General features: G+C 41.6%; 1 long non-coding RNA gene across 7 annotated transcripts; it reads left to right on the top strand.

Moving 5' to 3' along the window:
* Window positions 1-14,420: 14,420 nt before the first annotated feature.
* Window positions 14,421-19,728, top strand: LOC125552961 (uncharacterized). 7 transcript variants are annotated; one of them, XR_015600069.1, is made up of 9 exons: window positions 14,421-14,875; window positions 15,040-15,092; window positions 15,718-15,842; window positions 16,408-16,724; window positions 17,161-17,369; window positions 17,459-17,570; window positions 18,812-18,937; window positions 19,084-19,223; window positions 19,470-19,728. It is a non-coding gene; the product is annotated as an uncharacterized LOC125552961 (long non-coding RNA). The 7 variants fall into 7 exon arrangements; XR_015600068.1 differs by having other exon boundaries at window positions 15,718-15,872; XR_015600070.1 differs by having other exon boundaries at window positions 14,423-14,875; window positions 15,721-15,842.
* The last annotated feature ends 233 nt before the right edge of the window (window positions 19,729-19,961 follow it).

The raw sequence follows: 19,961 nt of genomic DNA, 5'->3' as shown, positions 1-19,961 counted from the left end.
GCTCCTCAACCTACTGAACCTACTAAAAATGTTTACTTTGAAATTACTTTGGGTATGATAGAGAAACTGCTAGCTAATCCTTTTGCAGGAGATGGAACATTGCATCCCGATTTACACTTAATCTATGTGGATGAAGTTTGTGGATTATTTAAGCTTGTAGGTATGCCCGAGGATGTTATCAAAAAGAAGGTCTTCCCTTTATCTTTGAAGGGAGATGCATTGACATGGTATAGGCTATGTGATGATATGGGATCATGGGACTACAAGCGATTGAAATTGTAATTTCATCAGAAGTTTTATCCTATGCATCTTGTTCATCGTGATCGTAATTACATATATAATTTTTGGCCTTGCGAAGGAGAAAGCATCGCTCAAGCTTGGGGGAGGCTTAAGTCAATGTTATATTCATGCCCCAATGATGAGCTCTCAAGGGAAATGATTATTCAAAAAATTTATGCTCGGCTTTCTCTCAGTAATCGCTCCATGCTCGATACTTCTTGTACTAGATCTTTTATGATGAAGACTATTGAATACAAATGTGATTTATTGGAAAGAATTAAAGCAACTCTGAAGATTGGGACCTCGACGAAGGTAAGGAGTCAGGTATAACACCTAAGTTTGATTGTGTTAAATCTTTTATGGATACCGATGCTTTCCGTGAATTTAGCACTAAATATGGACTTGACTCTCAGATGGTAGCTTCTTTCTGTGAATCCTTTGCTACTCATGTTGATCTCCCAAAGGAGAAGTGGTTTAAGTATAATCCGCCCACTTAAGTAAAAGTAGTTGCACCTATTAAAGTTGAAGAAAAGACTATCACCTATAATGATCTTGTTGTTCCTGCTGCTTATATTGAGAAGCCACCTTTTCCTGCTAGAATAAAGGATCATGCTAAAGCTTCAACTGTAGTCAACAAAAGTAATATTAGGACACACAATCCCCCTGGGCGCCCCCTGCCTCGTGGGCACCTCGTGTGCTCTCCAGACTCCGTTTTCTTGTACGATACTTCTTTTGGTCGGTAAAAATTCATTATATAATCTCCCGAAGGTTTTGACCACCGTATCATGCAAAAAAACTCATGTTCTTGTTTCGAGCTGTTTTCTGCCAGGGTTGTCAAGGCCAAGCATCATGTCGTCTCCCTCCTCCTCCAACAATGAGGGCAGCGATGCTTGGCTAATGAAGATAGAGCTGAAGAGAGAAGAACCCGGAGAGATCAACAAGGATGATGGGATCAAGAAGGCCATGGGGGATCAAGTCCCAGCAGTAGCAGAAGAAGACATCCTTCCACCTCACCACAATCTCTTTACCCCAACGGAGATTGAGGCTTTCAAGATGATTGAGTTAGCTCGTATTCAAAACAAGTATCTCACAAGTGAAAATATTCTGTTGAAGGTGCATATCATCGCACTCAAGGTTATTATACGCAAATTGGAGGATCTCTTACGCTCAATGTGCGACCACCCATCATCGCCAACACCTTCTTCACCAACAAAGAAGAATTGAGCATCGGGTATGGGCACTCCCCTTGGCAACTGCCAAGCTTGGGGGAGTGCCCCGTATCATATCAACATCACTTTTATCTTTACCGTTTTTGTTAGTTCAATCCTTTTGATAATATCTTGATCTAGTAGAATAAAGTTTTAGTATGATCTAGTTGTGAGTTTTGCTTTATGATCTTCCTATGTAATCGAGTCCATGAGCTATATAAATAAAGTTTAGTGTTGAGTCAAGGGCTTGATTACTTTGCTATGATCTTGAGGGCATAAAATAAAAGAGAAGAAATAAAAAGAAATAAATAGATCATATGGATCTTATGGAGAGTAATGAGCTCACATATAGGGAGTATGATGAATAAAAGTTGTTGAGAGTTGATAAACATAGTTTTTGTCATCGTTGCAATTAATAGGAAGTAATAGAGAAAGAGAGGTTCACATATAAATATACTATCTTGGACATCTTTTATAATTGTGAGCACTCATTAAAATATGACATGCTAAAGAGTTGACGTTGGACAAGGAAGACAACGTAATGGGTTATGTTTTCTTACATCTGCGATAAATTATATTGTCATGGATCATCCAACATGTTGAGCTTGCCTTTCCCTCACTTGCTAGCCAATTTCTTTGCACCAAGTAGAGATACTACTTGTGCTTCCAAATATCCCTAAACCCGTTTTTGCCATGAGAGTCCACCATATCTACCTATGGATTGAGTAAGATCCATCAAGTAAGTTGTCATCGGTGCAAGCAATAAAAATTGCTCTCTAAACATGTATGACTTATTAGTGTGAAGAAAATAAGCTTTATACGATCTTGTGATATGGAAGAAATAAAAGCGACGAACTGCATAATAAAGGTCCATATCACAACTTGCAATATAAAGTGACATTCTTTTGCATTAAGATTCCATGCATCCAACCATAAATGTGCATGACAACCTCTGCTTCCCTCTGCGAAGGGCCTATCTTTTATTCTTGTCTTATACTTCATGCAAAGAGTCATGGTGATTTTCACCTTTCCTTTTTATATTTTATCCTTTGGAAAGCACAATGTGTTGGAAAGATCCTGATATATATAGCTAATTCGATGTGAGTTTTAATGAACTATTATTGTTGACATTACCCTTGAGGTAAAACGTTGGGAGGCAAAACTATAAGCCCCTATCTTTCTCTGTGTCCGATTAAAACTTCATACCCATAAATATTGTGTGAGTGTTAGCAATTGTGAAAGACTAAATGATAGTTGAGTATGTGGACTTGCTGAAAAGCTCTTATATTGACTCTTTCCTATGTTATGATAAATTGTAATTGCCTCAATGACTGAGATTAGAGTTTGTTGGTTCCCAATGAAGTTTATGATTCATACTTGAAATTGTGATTGAATTGTTACTTTAGCATAAGAGACCATATGACAATATATATAATTATATATATGTATATGTTGCTTCTCTAAGAATGATCATGATGCCCTCATGTCCGTATTTTATTTTTATCGACACCTCTATCTCCAAACATGTGGACATATTTTTCGATTTCGACTTTCGCTTGAGGACAAGCGAGGTCTAAGATTGGGGGAGTTGATACGTCCATTTTGCATCATGCTTTTATATCGATATTTATTGCATTATGGGCTATTATTCCACATCACGTCACAATACCTATGCCTATTCTCTCTTATTTTACAAGATTTGCATGAAGAGGGGGAATGCCGGCAGCTGGAATTCTGGGCTGGAAAAGGAACAAATATTAGAGACCTATTCTGCACATCTCCAAAAGTCCTGAAACTTCACGGGAGCATGTTTCAGAATATATAAAAAATATTGGGCGAAAGAAGTACCAAAGGGGGGCCACCCACCGTCCACGAGGTTGGGGGGCGCGCCCTACCCCCTGCTCACGCCCCCTGCCTCGTGGGCCCCCTGGTGGCCCTTTGATGCCTATCTTCTGCTATATGAGGTCTTTCGTCCGAGAAAAAATCATAAGCAAGCTCACGGGATGAAACTTCGCCACCACGAGGCGGAACCAATCTAGGGCTCCGGCAGAGCTGTTCTGCCGGGGAAACTTCCCTCCGAGAGGGAGAAATCATCACCATCGTCATCATCAAAGATCCTCTCAGTAGGAGGGGGGTCAATCTCTGATGAGGACATGACTACCTTGGATACGACCAAAAATATTGCATACATGCATATTTGTCAGGTGATTTCTAATGCAAACTATTCAATAATCTATTTATGTTATCCAGAACAAAAATACTTCACACACTTTTGTGTTTTGTCTAATTGCAGGTGTATGGGACATTTGTATAATCCACATATGAAGATAAGGGAAAAGGAGAAGTTTATGTTGTGTTCAAAAAGTCCTCTCACGTCACTTTTGGGCCAAGAGAAGATAGAGTCCAAGTCTTTCACGTTCTGGATTCAGATTTGGACTGCACAGACATACCTGACTCAAAACGCCAACAACTTTTTCATACGGACTCCGAATTGGGTGATTCTTTTTTTGTTGGAAACTAGATTTCGTGCTCTTTCCAACCCAATTGGATTCACCTTCAAATTCGTCCGGATAGTTGAGTTACGGACGAAACAATCTGACATTGCAGCAGAATCCGAGTCAAACTACAAGCCCAAAGGTGTTGCATCACCTCCACTTGGGCCCATGAGCCTTGTACGACCTAGGGTTAGTTTTAGGCTGCCTTGGGACGTCCTCCCACCTCCTTGGCCGCCACCCCTTGCTCCTATATAAGTAGATCCATCTAGTAGCTTTTTCCTTGGGATTTGTTTAGTTAAAAGTTAGCCATTGCAACTTCGTGTACTTCGTTTGTGTCCAACGACCAGACCAAGACCGCTTCCGGATCCCCACCATTATCAATACTTCATATATATTTGCGATATTCAGATTGCTTTATCATATTCTTGCTCGTTCTTCGATTGCTTGCAGGAATAGACCTTCGTGGTCAGGCTGACCGTGCTTCCAGCATTGTCAGTAACCTCAGGAGATTGGTTTAGCGGTTGCTAAGGCGCAACGTCGTGCACGTTTGTAGTCGGATCGTCAAAGTCGTCTCCACCAAATCGATAGTTATCATCTCATCGAAAGATCGGGACACCCTCGCCCTCTATCAAGTGGTATCAGTTTTCAGGTTGCTCGGTGAGAATTTCCAGTTTTCCTAGATTAGATTTATTTTCTTACCTATTGTCCAAGAAAAAGCCACGAAAAAGGGTTAGATCTATTCATCCTTGGTCCAAGCCAGTCTGAGCCTTTGCAATTTTCTTTTCATTGCTTGCATAGTTGAATTATCGGTTGCATCGTCGTGTCGAGTTGCTGGTCTTAGTGTCTAGTTCGTTTAGAGTTTCGAGTTCTGTTCACATTAGTCACGCCACCGCTGCATCATTATCTCTTCCGCTGTCCACCACCCATCCATCAATTTCCACCACGTGCTACCCACCATTCATTGTCATAATAATAGTTGAGATCGTTCACATCTTCACTTGATCCAATCTGCATCTTATCTAGTTTGTTTTGGAAAGAGGGAGAAAAAAAAGAGAGAGAAAAAAATGAGAGAAAAAAAGAGAAAAAAAAGAGAAAAAAAAGTCAGAGAAAAAAAGGAGAGAAAGAAAAAAAGTGTGAGAAAAAAAAAGAGAAAAAAAAACAAAATTCGGATCTTTTTAGACTCAATCTCGTAGTTGAATTCGGATTGGAATCTGTTTTGTGCACTGTTCAGTAAAACAGCTTGGCTGTTGTTTCACATCATTATCTTTACTGCCGTTGTGATCTTCACTTATATCTTGCTGTCCAGAGCTACTTAGTATCCTTCATTGATGCTGGTTGTGCTACGACGTGACCTCATTAGTGTTCTAGGCTCGCGTCTCTAGTTCGGTCTAGCCTAGGACCAGCACAGTACCGTCGTTGAGCGTTTATTCAACATTGCATCTCTGAATTAATTATTGCTAATCTTTTGCTACCATATATAGCCAACCCAGCTCCACATATTTCTACACCGTGTATACGCACGTTCCCCTGGCAATCGCTTTACACAATCTTCGGAGTTATTTGACACCGCTGGTTACCTGTCACTACCTGCCGCATGGTAAGAACTTGTAAGATATTGATATTTGCTTTACTGTGAGCACTTTACAACCACATCCTAGTAGTTCATAGGAACATTATTCTCGAATTTTGGTTCTTGTTTCTACTAATCATGACAGGTTCCAGAGATAGAAGTTCTTGGACGACGGACACATCTTCACCATCACGAGAGTTGGGACAACACACACAAGCATATGGTCAGGTTATCTCTTTACCATCATTTGAGGGTAGATTTAATCCTGCTATTTATCTAGCTTGGGAGCTTGAAGTAGAACAAGTTTTTAGTCACCATGATTTTTCTGAACTTGAGAGAGTACGAGCTACCATTAGAGCATTTACTGGTTTTGCTTCTGTTTGGTGGAGTGTACATTGTAAGAAAAACATTGATAACCAACCCACAACTTGGAAAGTTTTGAAAGCTGTAATGAGACAACAATTTTTCCCTCCTTATTATCGTCGTGAATTGCTTCGCAAATTTGAACAATTTAAACAAGGCAACAACACTGTTCATGCTTACTACCAAGAGTTCAAATCTTATATGCATCATTGTGACATAAAAGAATCTGAGAATGATACAATGAATAGATTTTTTGGTGGTTTGAACCATAATATTCAGGCAAGATTTCAGTATATTCCTCGTTGTATTACTGGTATGTATGTCCGTGCATGTACCTTTGAGAGACAGATACAGGAGGATGCATTAGGTGACTACGACAACTACTATTCCAGTTCATGCTCACCACCGCCGGTGGGTTCCTCCATCATTGCACCTCAGATTATGAGCGCGGCATCATCTCAAGGATATGGTACATTGTCAACGTCCGTACCTACATCAGCTACATCTTTGCCACAAGGTAACAGTAAAGGTATTGATGATATAACTTCACATGAGAATGATGCATGCCTAGTTAACTTGAATGCGTCATGTATTGAGTTACCTGTTGATTTGAGCACACCACCTATTTTAGAGAATCTTGTTACTGTCATGAATGCGTCATGTGATCAAACAACTGAAATATCAATAATTTTGAGTGCACCCATTGAATTAACTGTTGATGCAAAAGAACTAATGTTTAATCATTTTGATATGGCCTCCAATCTTGGTGATGATTCTGTGTCCAATGACTTATTGCATGTTTGCTTATTTAAGCATGTTGTAGCATTTAAATTTGATGCAAGTAAGGTTTATTCACCAAAGTTGGGATGGTTTAATGATGAACATTGCGAATCTTTTGAAATGAATAAGAGCTTCACTTATATGTGCAAACCGAGTTCTAATATTTTCATGTCTTCTACTTCTTGTGATAATTTTTTGGCTTTAGTTTTTATGAACTATGAAAGTTACTCATGTATACATGTGTCATACGTGCAAAAATCAAAGGAAGTTAAACTGGATGACATATACATATACAACATGTACACCTTGTCTCTTTTGTTAGCCACATTTCAGATTAAGCAACGCCGAGGACGGCTTTGTTTTCAAAAAGGGGAGGATGATGAGGACATGACTACCTTGGATACGACCAAAAATATTGCATACATGCATATTTGTCAGGTGATTTCTAATGCAAACTATTCAATAATCTATTTATGTTATCCAGAACAAAAATACTTCACACACTTTTGTGTTTTGTCTAATTGCAGGTGTATGGGACATTTGTATAATCCACATATGAAGATAAGGGAAAAGGAGAAGTTTATGTTGTGTTCAAAAAGTCCTCTCACGTCACTTTTGGGCCAAGAGAAGATAGAGTCCAAGTCTTTCACGTTCTGAATTCAGATTTGGACTGCACAGACATACCTGACTCAAAACGCCAACAACTTTTTCATACGGACTCCGAATTGGGTGATTCTTTTTTTGTTGGAAACTAGATTTCGTGCTCTTTCCAACCCAATTGGATTCACCTTCAAATTCGTCCGGATAGTTGAGTTACGGACGAAACAATCTGACATTGCAGCAGAATCCGAGTCAAACTACAAGCCCAAAGGTGTTGCATCACCTTCACTTGGGCCCATGAGCCTTGTACGACCTAGGGTTAGTTTTAGGCTGCCTTGGGACGTCCTCCCACCTCCTTGGCCGCCACCCCTTGCTCCTATATAAGTAGATCCATCTAGTAGCTTTTTCCTTGGGATTTGTTTAGTTAAAAGTTAGCCATTGCAACTTCGTGTACTTCGTTTGTGTCCAACGACCAGACCAAGACCGCTTCCGGATCCCCACCATTATCAATACTTCATATATATTTGCGATATTCAGATTGCTTTATCATATTCTTGCTCGTTCTTCGATTGCTTGCAGGAATAGACCTTCGTGGTCAGGCTGACCGTGCTTCCAACATTGTCAGTAACCTCAGGAGATTGGTTTAGCGGTTGCTAAGGCGCAACGTCGTGCACGTTTGTAGTCGGATCGTCAGAGTCGTCTCCACCAAATCGATAGTTATCATCTCATCGAAAGATCGGGACACCCTCGCCCTCTATCAATCTCTATCAACATCTTCACCAGCACCATCTCATCTCAAACCCTAGTTCATCTCTTGTATCCAATCTTTGTATCCAAACCTCAGATTGGTACCTGTGGGTTGCTAGTAGTGTTGATTACTCCTTGTAGTTGATCCTAGTTGGTTTACTTGGTGGAAAATCATATGTTCAGATCCACTATGCATATTAATACCCCTCTGATTATGAATATGAATATGCTTTGTGAGTAGTTACATTTGTTCCTGAGGACATGGGAGAAGTCTTGCTATAAGTAGTCATGTGAATTTGGTATTCGTTCGATATTTTGATGAGATGTATGTTGTCATCCCTCTAGTGGTGTCATGTGAACGTTGACTACATGACACTTCACCATTGTTTGGGCCTAGAGGGAGGCATTGGGAAGTAATAAGTAGATGATGGGTTGCTAGAGTGACAGAAGCTTAAACACTAGTTTATGCGTTGCTTCGTAAGGGGCTGATTTGGATCCATATGTTTCATGCTATGGCTAGGTTTACCTTAATACTTCTGTTGTAGTTGCGGATGCTTGCAATAGGGGTTAATCATAAGTGGGATGCTTGTCCAAGTAAGGACAGTACCCAAGCACCGATCCACCCACATATCACATTATCAAAGTACCGAACGCGAATCATATGAACGTGATGAAACACTACAAGAAATATGTCAACTAGTGACCTTCTGTCAGTTACCCTGGAAGAATTGGTCATGGATCTATGACCATTTGAGACCAATTGGTCAATAGCTGTTCGGGGGGCTCCAAACCCTAAACCATTGCGACCATTTTGGTCAGAAAGGTCGTAATTTCCTTACACGAAATGGTCATAAAGCAAACAGCGCTAGTCCGCTGCCTTATTTCTAGTTGGTAACGACCAATATAGATGGTCATAGCCTTGTAAATTGTGGTGGGTTGCGATGACTAGGCGCCATCTCATCAGTTTTGCCTATGTGTCATGTCCATGTGTCAATTTTTGCCCTAGGTTGTGAAGCAACCTATATTTTTGTTATTCCAAAAATTCCCAGCAAATTCTCATAATTTTTTTGGATCATATCTTCATCAAATATGCAAAAACCTTCCTTGCTTAGTTCAAAAATAGTTCAACAATATTCATTTTCCTATTCTATTCAGAGCAGCACTTTGTGAAGGAAGTACCACTGATGAGGACATGACTACCTTGGATACGATCAAAAATATTGCATACATGCATATTTGTCAGGTGATTTCTAATGCAAACTATTCAATAATCTATTTATGTTATCCAGAACAAAAATACTTCACACACTTTTGTGTTTTGTCTAATTGCAGGTGTATGGGACATTTGTACAATCCACATATGAAGACAAGGGAAAAGGAGAAGTTTAGGTTGTGTTCAAAAAGTCCTCTCACGTCACTTTTGGGCCAAGAGAAGATAGAGTCCAAGTCTCTCACGTTCTGGGTTCAGATTCGGACAGCACAGACATACCTGACTCAAAACGCCAACAACTTTTTCATACGGACTCCGAATTGGGTGATTCTTTTTTTGTTGGAAACTAGATTTCGTGCTCTTTCCAACCCAATTGGATTCACCTTCAAATTCGTCCGGAGCGTTGAGTTATGGACGAAACAATCTGACGTTGCAGCAGAATCCGAGTCAAACTACAAGCCCAAAGGTGTTGCATCACCTCCACTTGGGCCCATGAGCCTTGTACGACCTAGGGTTAGTTTTAGGCTGCCTTGGGACGTCCTCCCACCTCCTTGGCTGCCACCCCTTGCTCCTATATAAGTAGATCCATCTAGTAGCTTTTTCCTTGGGATTTGTTTAGTTAAAAGTTAGCCATTGCAACTTCGTGTACTTCGTTTGTGTCCAACGACCATACCAAGACCGCTTACGGATCCCCACCATTATCAATACCTCATATATATTTACAATATTCAGATTGCTTTATCATATTCTTGCTCGTTCTTCGATTGCTTGCAGGAATAGACCTTCGTGGTCAGGCTGACCGTGCTTCCGGCATCGTCAGTAACCTCAGGAGATTGGTTTAGCGATTGCTAAGGCGCAACGTCGTGCACGTTTGTAGTCGGATCGTCAAAGTCGTCTCCACCAAATCGATAGTTATCATCTCATCGAAAGATCGGGACACCCTCGCCTCTATCAAGTGGTATCAGTTTTCAGGTTGCTCGGTGAGAATTTCCAGTTTTCCTAGATTAGATTTATTTTCTTACCTATTGTCCAAGAAAAAGCCACAAAAGAGTTAGATCTATTCATCCTTGGTCCAAGCCAGTCTGAGCCTTTGCAATTTTCTTTTCATTGCTTGCATAGTTGAATTATCGGTTGCATCGTTGTGTTGAGTTGCTGGTCTTAGTGTCTAGTTCGTTTAGAGTTTCGAGTTCTGTTCACATTAGTCACACCACCGCTGCATCATTATCTCTTTCGCTGTCCACCACCCATCCATCAATTTCCACCACGTGCTACCCACCATTCATTGTCATAATAATAGTTGAGATCGTTCACATCTTCGCTTGATCCAATCTGCATCTTATCTAGCTTGTTTTGGAAAGAGGGAGAAAAAAACGAGAGAAAAAAGTCAGAGAAAAAAAGGAGAAAAAGAAAAAAAAGTGTGAGGGAAAAGGTAAGGTTTATTCATCGAAGTTGGGATGGTTTAATGATGAACATTGCCAATCTTTTGAAGAGAATAAGAGCTTCACTTATATGTGCAAACTGAGTTCCAATATTTTCATGCCTTCTACTTCCTGTGATAATTTTTTGGCTTTAGTTTTTATGAACTATGAAAGTTACTCATGTATACATGTGTCATACGTGCAAAAATCAGGGGAAGTTAAAATGGATGACATATACATATACAACATGTACACCTTGTCTCTTTTGTTAGCTACATTTCAGATTAAGCATTGCCGAGGACGGCTTTATTTTCAAAAAGGGGAGGATGATGAGGACATGACTACCTTGGATACGACCAAAAATATTGCATACATGCATATTTGTCAGGTGATTTCTAATGCAAACTATTCAATAATCTATTTATGTTATCCAGAATAAAAATACTTCACACACTTTTGTGTTTTGTCTAATTGCAGGTGTATGGGACATTTGTACAATCCACATATGAAGACAAGGGAAAAGGAGAAGTTTAGGTTGTGTTCAAAAAGTCCTCTCACGTCACTTTTGGGCCAAGAGAAGATAGAGTCCAAGTCTCTCACGTTCTGGGTTCAGATTCGGACAGCACAGACATACCTGACTCAAAACGCCAACAACTTTTTCATACGGACTCCGAATTGGGTGATTCTTTTTTTGTTGGAAACTAGATTTCGTGCTCTTTCCAACCCAATTGGATTCACCTTCAAATTCGTCCGGAGCGTTGAGTTATGGACGAAACAATCTGACGTTGCAGCAGAATCCGAGTCAAACTACAAGCCCAAAGGTGTTGCATCACCTCCACTTGGGCCCATGAGCCTTGTACGACCTAGGGTTAGTTTTAGGCTGCCTTGGGACGTCCTCCCACCTCCTTGGCCGCCACCCCTTGCTCCTATATAAGTAGATCCATCTAGTAGCTTTTTCCTTGGGATTTGTTTAGTTAAAAGTTAGCCATTGCAACTTCGTGTACTTCGTTTGTGTCCAACGACCAGACCAAGACCGCTTACGGATCCCCACCATTATCAATACCTCATATATATTTGCAATATTCAGATTGCTTTATCATATTCTTACTCGTTCTTCGATTGCTTGCAGGAATAGACCTTCGTGGTCAGGCTGACCGTGCTTCCGGCATCGTCAGTAACCTCAGGAGATTGGTTTAGCGATTGCTAAGGCGCAACGTCGTGCACGTTTGTAGTCGGATCGTCAAAGTCGTCTCCACCAAATCGATAGTTATCATCTCATCGAAAGATCGGGACACCCTCGCCTCTATCAACCACTTTGGCATGTACAAATAGTATCCATTTTCTACAGTGTTTTCCTATGCCCAAATAACCATCCTCCACCAAATGCCAGCTCAATCCATTCATTATTTTGAGCCCAGCTTCAACATTCGTATTTATGTCCAGTGTGGTACTTTGCAAAGCAAGTACCACCTAGGCTCCTCCTTTTGAGCTGAAAATTTGTGAAAACGGTCTCCTTAGTAACTGATCACCCTCAGCCAAAACTCACGCCCATTAGCCATGTACATTTCCCGTACCGCTAATCAAACACTTGGGTTGCTAATTCATGTTTGAGCATCGATCGGTCTCCTCGTTAGAATCTTATGTTGTAATTTTATTCCTAGCACCTACCTGGGGAGTGCCCAACCCACTAGACATACCTAGGCCGCCCAGAACACATGGCAACGCCACGGTCACGCGGTGACCACGCGGCGGGCATGTGAGTTTACGCGCTCTAGAGTTGGGGCCCTCGGCCACCACCCAAACCTCGACGTATCGCCACCAAACCATGTATTTATGATTAAATAGGTACTTATGTAACTAGAAATGATTTTTGGAAAAAATAAATAGCAAACTATGAGGCAACTGCAGTTCAAATTTGACCCGCTTCCAACTGAATCGGCGGAAATTTGTCTTTTTCACAAGAGGTGGATGCAAACTTTTTACACCCTACCATTTTGTCAATTGTGCATTAAATATGTCCTAGTATTTTATAAAATTGATTTGGTCGAATTTTACAACAATTATTTGGGAAGTCCTTCACAAAAAAAACCTCCTTTTGGGCACTCAAAAAATGGAAAATGATTTTTTCGTCCAAGGAAAATGAAAAATTCCTTAGGCAACATTGTTTGCCATTCCAATATGCACCCTTATGCACAATATAAGATCATTTGAACAAACTATGCCATGGATGTGGCCATAAGATTGATCATTTGGCTTGAAAGCCATTGATCTCCACACGCGATAGCTCGTTTCTGAGAACACTTTTTTAAAATAATTGCCGTATTACAAGTTTTTTATTTTTCCTAGGAACTTGGCCATATATAATGACACAATGCGTAGGTTTCCCAATTTTTTGATTTTTTTAAATTTTTTATGTCCGTTTCAAAATGCGGTCAAAACGACGGGAATGACCGTTCCTAGCTAGTGGTTGAATCTTGAAATTTTTTTGGTGTTTCTCTAATTAAATAGATACTTATGTACCTAGAAATGATTTTTGGAAAAAATAAAGAGCAAACTACAAGGCAGCTATAGTTCAAATTTGACCCGCTTCCAACTGAATCGGCGAAAATTTGTCTTTTTCACGAGAGGTGGATCAAAACTCTTTACACTCAACCATTTGGTCAATTGTGCATTAAATATGGCCTAGTATTTTAGAGAAATGATTTGGTCCAATTTTGCAACAATTATTTGGTAGGTCCTTCACAAAAAAACCTCCTTTCGGGCACTCGAAAAATGGAAAATGGTTTTTTCGTCCAAAGAAAATAAAAACTTCCTTAGGCAATATTGTTTGCAATTCCAATATGCACCCTTGTGCACAATATGAGATCATTTGAACAAACTATGCCATGAATGTGGCCATAAGATTGATCATTTGGCTTGAAAGCCATTGATCTTCACACATGATAGCTCGTTTCTGAGAACAGTTTTTTAAAAGAATTGCCGTATTACAAGGTTATTATTTTTCCTGGTAACTTGGTCACATATAATGACACAATGTGAAGGTTTTCCATTTTTTTGAATTTTTTATGCCCATTTCAAAATGCGGTCAAAACGGCGGGAATGACCGTTCCTAGCTAGTGCTTGAATCTTGGATTTTTTTGGTGTTTTTCCTGATTAAATAGATACTTTTGTACCTAGAAATGATTTTTAGAAAAAAATAAATAACAAACAATGAGGACGCTGCAGTTCAAATTTGACCCGTTTCCTGCTGAATGAGCGGAAATTTGTCTTTTTCATGAGAGGTGGATCAAAATTTTTGATACCCAATCATTTGATCAATTGTGCATTAAATATGTCCTAGTATTTTAAAAAATTGATTTGGTACAGTTTTGCAACAAATATATGGTAGGTCCTTCACAAAAAAATCATTTTGGGCACTCAAAAAATGGAAAATCGATTTTTCGTCCAAAGAAAATGAAAACTCTCTTAGGCAACATTGTTTGCCATTCGAAGATGCATCCTTATACACAATATGAGATTATTTGAACAAATATTTGGTTGATCCTTTACAATAAAATTCATTTTGAGCACTCAAAAAATAAAAAATGAATTCATGAAATAACTTATCTTTAATCGATTAAGATCAATTTAGATGGTCATAAAGTCTTCAAATTTCTTGCTGCGTTTTGATTGGTCCAAAAGCGGATCATGCCTCAGACACCGTCCAATGCTCCCGAATCCAAGGACAGCCCTCACCCCTCACCCTCTCACCCACGCCCCCACTCCCCATCGTACCCGCAATCCCCACGCACCCACTCACCACCATTCCAATCCCGCACCCGCACCCGCTCGCCGAAACCCTAACCGCCGCCCCTCACCTTGGCCGACCCTCAGCCCGTCGACGGCGAGGAGCCCTCAGCCCGTCGCCTGCCTTTACCGACAAATCACGCGACCGCATGCCCACCAAATCCCAAATCTCACCGTCTCCGCCCTCTCCCCGTCCCCTCCACCAAGATCGCACCAACCACCTCGATGGCCGCCACCGCACCGCCGCACGCCGCGGCGCTCCTTGCCGCACTCGCCCTCGCCCTGCTCGCGCTCGCGCCCCCGGCGGTGGCCGAGATCCGGTCGATGGCAATCCGGGCCGACCCGCGCACTATGATCCCGTGCGGTGCGGGAGAGCGGCACGGCGGCGGAGAAACCTCGGCGACCAGACGACGGCGCAGGTAAGCTTCGCCCCGCTCGCATCTTCCCCCACTAGCCTGTGCTCCCTCCCGCCACTCCCACCCCATCCCCTCCCTCCTCCCTCTCCTCCGTGTCGCCTCTCTCCTCTGAACCGCCTAGAACAGCAACGCCAAAAATCCTAACCCTTTCCCTCCCATTATCGCAGGTTGACTCCGGTTCGGCGTGGTGAATCTGCAGCGGCGGTCAGATCAAGGCAAGGTAACAGAAATACGTACCATCCATCTGTTGTGATTTTCTTTTGACTACTAGATCCGCCCCTGCTCCGGGCGCACGCACGCAAACTGTTCGACTACTAGATTCGTCTCAGCATAAGTCAAGTTTCACCAAATGGTAGCGCAGGGATAGATGAGCACACGCCGCTATTTCCGTCTGATGACGTGTTTGTTCCTTAGATGATGTGGTGCCCGCTGTTCTACTGCCGTGATGGCCAACAAATTCGGTGCATCTTTGCGTGGCATATATAATACCTACTCTGTTTCTTTGAAAGGGAAATTTCGCGGTTCACGGTTATTGAAGGAACTCGGTTTCTCCCAGATTAGGCAGTGCCACACTGTTTCTTTGAAAGAAAATTTCGCACTTCACGGTTGTTGGAGGAACTCTGTTGCTCCTACGCTACACTAGCTAGTAAAACATCACCATATGCCGTGCTCTTTTCTCCAGATGTTTGGTTCAGATGATTCATTTCTCTCGCATTGCTTGTTTGCCCACGCATTATCGTGTTGCTCCTGTAGGCATTTGTTATAGACAGAGTACTGATTGTGAGTGGTCACTGAGTAGTCAGCCTTTGCTACTGCATAAAAATTCACACTTGTAATTGATATAGCAGGATTGGTCGGAAAGCTGGGCTGTACATAAACTCAAAGAAGTTTGGCGGCGACATTAAGCCGTGCATGCTGGAGACGACGGCCTTCCTCAACTGCCCCGCCTTGAACAAGCAGATCGATCAAAGTAATTCCATATCTAGCGATGATTATCTCAGTAAGTCTACTAGAATTGTGCTGTCCTTGTACATAAACATCGAGGAAAAGGGTTTTTCATCTAGAGATAATAAACTATGTCTAATATGAGTACCTGTATATGTGTTAAAATTCCCGCGGATTCAAATGTAAAGTGTGGTCTCTGTTTGCTGAAGTATCCTTTGAGGTGTAATGCTTCCACCAGAGATTAGCTACACCAGCACCTCCGTAAAGCAACTAGTATTATGGAATCTGGTAGCCATGGAGGTGATTGCTCATTGCTGTACTTCACTAGCTTCTACTTACTGAAAGACTAACTACATTGAAACTGTTAACTGGTTCAAGATTAAACTGAACCACTGCAGCTACCTTGGTTAGATAATCTGGCTGAAATAAGAACTCAAATCCTTGGTTAGTCTGGGAGATGTATCTGTTAAGGGTTGAGCTTACATAATTCAGGCTTACATAGTTCAGATGGTTTTACCTTAGCTTGTTTGAACCAAGAAACTGAGCAACATGGGTAACTGTCAACTCAAGGATTTGAATTTATTTGGCAGGCACCAATTGGCAGTGAGAGGTAGAAGGGGAATGTTGACACCATGTTCCATGCTCCTTCAGACATGGAGTCCAGGCGCGCACGGCTCCGTCGCCCCGCGCGCTCCATTGGAGGAGCCCCCGCCCTGCGCGTGGCCGCCTTGGAGTTGGAGCGCTTCCTGCCCCACACCCCTTGTCTGCTCTGGCGGCGGGTTCCTCCTGGCCGCGATGATGCCTGAGGCCGGCCGCTACACCCACAAGAAGGATGACGGCATCTGCAACAGTGAGTTGCAGGGTTTTGCTTGCTCGCTTGCTTGCTTTGCTGCCTGTCAGTAACCTGGTAAATTTTGTTTTCTTCTACCATTCTCTGTCGTGAAAATGGAGATGCATGTCTAACTGCTTCACATGCTTAATCTAATTTAATGTGTAAAATGGCAGGCAAATGTTGCTGCAAAGATATTAGTGGTATATGTGCATGCATTTGACAATATGATTTCACATGTGTGTTTGAACATTAACCATACAAATTATGGCACTGTTAATTTGGTGCAGTTGAATGAGTGCTTGGTGTTGATATTTTGTTAAATGAGCATTATTTTGTCTTACAATAGATTGATTTTCACTGTTTTGGTTAATCAAAGTCCCACAATCATATGTGATTTAATTGACTGAGATGTTGCAGTAGACTTTGTTGCTAGCTATTTAAGATCACTTAAGATATTGTATAAACATCATATTGTGATAGTGGTGGTCATTGTGTGCATGCAATTAACCAGGACGACGAGCGCGGCGACGAGTCCGACCAGGGCGCGCTGGCAGAGGAGGCCCAGGAGCTCGCCGCCCCTGATGGCGAGGGCGTGCGCGACTTGGATGGTGGCCGCCAAGGCCAACGCCAGTGAGGACGTTGTCCTGGAGTTCATTGGGGGGTTCATCCCATTTGATAATGCACGTGCCACGACAAGTGCGTCCCCGTGGACGGCATGAGGTAATGTATCCTAGTACCTTGTTCATCCCGGATCGATTTGTCTCCTTTCTGTGTAGCTGAATGTTGTTCATGTGACTGTGTCTGGGCAGAAATAGTGAGGATGAAGAGGTGAATGGTGTTGATTATTGAACTGAAAGCTTGATTTGGTCAGGTGGAGGGTGGCTTTGTGAAGGATGTGGAGGTGGGAGAAGAACTCTGAAGGTAAACAATCTAACACTGCTGCTCACAATCTGAGGCTTGTTTATTTCTGCACTGAACTGAAGCTTGTGTTTATAAGTGTAGCTTGTGTTATACTCTTTACTGAACGCTCTGTGCCACGATCCCATGAGTAACAACTTTGATTCTTAATCCTATTTGTAATTATACTTTGACTGTACTGAAGCTTGTGTCTGATTGTAGGCATATGGTACTGAACTATAGTACTGAACTGCACTATAGTAACAAGAGTAGCGTGTTTAATGCTTGTTGCTGTTGCAAAACTAACCTTCGAGATGAAATTAGTTTGCTGGCGTTTACTCTCTACTAAAGAGATTTAGTAAAGCTGTCGTTGGTGGTTCAATTCTGAATACATACTGATATATGAATTTTGAATATTACTCTGTTCTAAAGAGATGTGTACTGAACTGAAGATTGTAGGCACTGATATATACTTTGTCTTTGACTTTGTGCTCTGCTCGAACCTGGCCAATTTAGTTGAATTGTCTCTGGGGCCTGTACGTGGGCGTGTGATCCAAGTAGGGCTAAACGTGTTGATGCTACTGATCTCTCGGCTGTACCACTATGCATTGTCGTTGCTTAGGCAGCATGCTACAGGCACATCACAACAACTTTGAAATTTGAGCCGCGTTGTAGTTGTGTTGTGGCTGCTGTTTATATGCTGCATCCTTTTGTTATGAGTATCAAAACCAATCAACAGATGTGTGAAACTGTTTATTCGGTAGCTTCTCGTAGAGCGAGGGGAATTGTTTAGATCCACACAGGCAAATCAGAGTGCCTCTCTGCTAGAATATGTCTGTTGATAAACGAGTTGGCACAAGCGTTCAAAGCCAATGTTTCTTGGGGTAGTAATGTAGAACATATAAAAAAGGCATCTACCCTGCACCTAGATTCATGCGAGAGATTTCAAATAAGGGCAGTAATGTGTGTGATTCAGTAAAACCAGTAAATAAATAGCACTGGGGTTTCTGGACTTATCATGCATATACAACATATTTCTGGACTTATAGAGCTACTGTAATATGAATGTATATTAGGACTGTATTGAACCCTTCCATGTTTCTGGACTCATGAAAATAAACTACATGCGATATACTCAAATAACATGGGTTTGGGACTATTTTATGGTGTTGTGGATATACTTTGTGATTTAAAGCTACTAATCTATGGTCTGGTGTCATATCATGGTCTAATACTTTTTTGTTTGACTCTTTCTCCATTGCCAGGAAAGCGGTGAGTAGATGTCGATGATGTCTACTTGCTTGGCTGCTATGGTGATGCATGCACCGGTGAAGCACGCGCACATTTAAGGCTGGCCCCATGTCTTCCTTGGCTGCGAACATCATCTACAGGTACAGCATTGTCCCACATCTCTGTGCTGTTTTGCTCGTTCTTCTCCTTGCATCCAAGAAAATTGGTGCTTAATCTGCTATTGATTACAGTCTTTGTTCGTTAATACCAAGTCTAAATTGTTCCTTTCATTTTTCCTGTTCCCCAGGCTAGCAGTATGACCGGATGCGAGGACCTGCTCATTGACCAGGACAATCTATGAGCTCCCAGCGCCTCTCATACAAGGTGCGTTAGGGCCAACCTCTTCCGGAAGAAGGCCACACTCATGTACCCTCTGGATCAAAATTGGTATCCCTTCCTGCCTCTCCTTTTGGATTCACATGATTTTGCCTCATGGATTGATGGATGTGTCTGTAATTGTAAAGTCTGGTCCTCGTTTACTTTCTATAATTTATTGCATGCTTGATGAGGCTATGTCAAGTGTCTAAATTTTGAATGCATGCTAGCTAAGGCATTTTTGAGCACTTCACGTTGATTGGGCGTTTAGCTCCTGTAATGTTCTTGAAGTTCATTGTTATATACTTCTTGTTGTAGGATGGCAAGTTGTCGCAGCTGGAGCAAGTCTCACGAGAGAGAGCAAGTTCTTCCTGTTATATAATTCTTGTTGTAGGATGGCAAGTTGTAGGATGTGCCATAATTGTCTTATTGCATATTCCCTCTGTTCCTTCTATATTCCTGTGTAAGGAAATGTATTCCTGAGATGATTTGTTATGTAAACCTGATGTGATGCGATGGATGATTTGAATTTGATATGGAATTTTCTTGATTTGAATATGAAATAATGTTGGATGTACGTGTGTGTGTGTAACTGGGCTAGAGGCTGGTCCAAAAGGCTGAGATCTAATGCCGGACAAATAATTGGGCTGAAGAAGGCCACAGCCCAAAAAGCACTGGACCGTTTAAGAAATGAAACAAAATAAAATCTCAGAAAATAAAAAAGGAAGTAGATTGCAAAAAGGATGAGGCCCAAAAAAATGGAAGAAGCTCATGAAAGCCAAATTGTTGGGCCAGGCCCATGTAGCTAAT

Source organism: Triticum urartu, chromosome 1A (assembly GCF_056163025.1).
Source record: "Triticum urartu cultivar PI428250 chromosome 1A, HENAU_Tu73, whole genome shotgun sequence".
Classification (NCBI taxonomy): Eukaryota; Viridiplantae; Streptophyta; class Magnoliopsida; order Poales; family Poaceae; genus Triticum; species Triticum urartu.
This window is presented reverse-complemented; position numbering and strand designations above follow the sequence as displayed.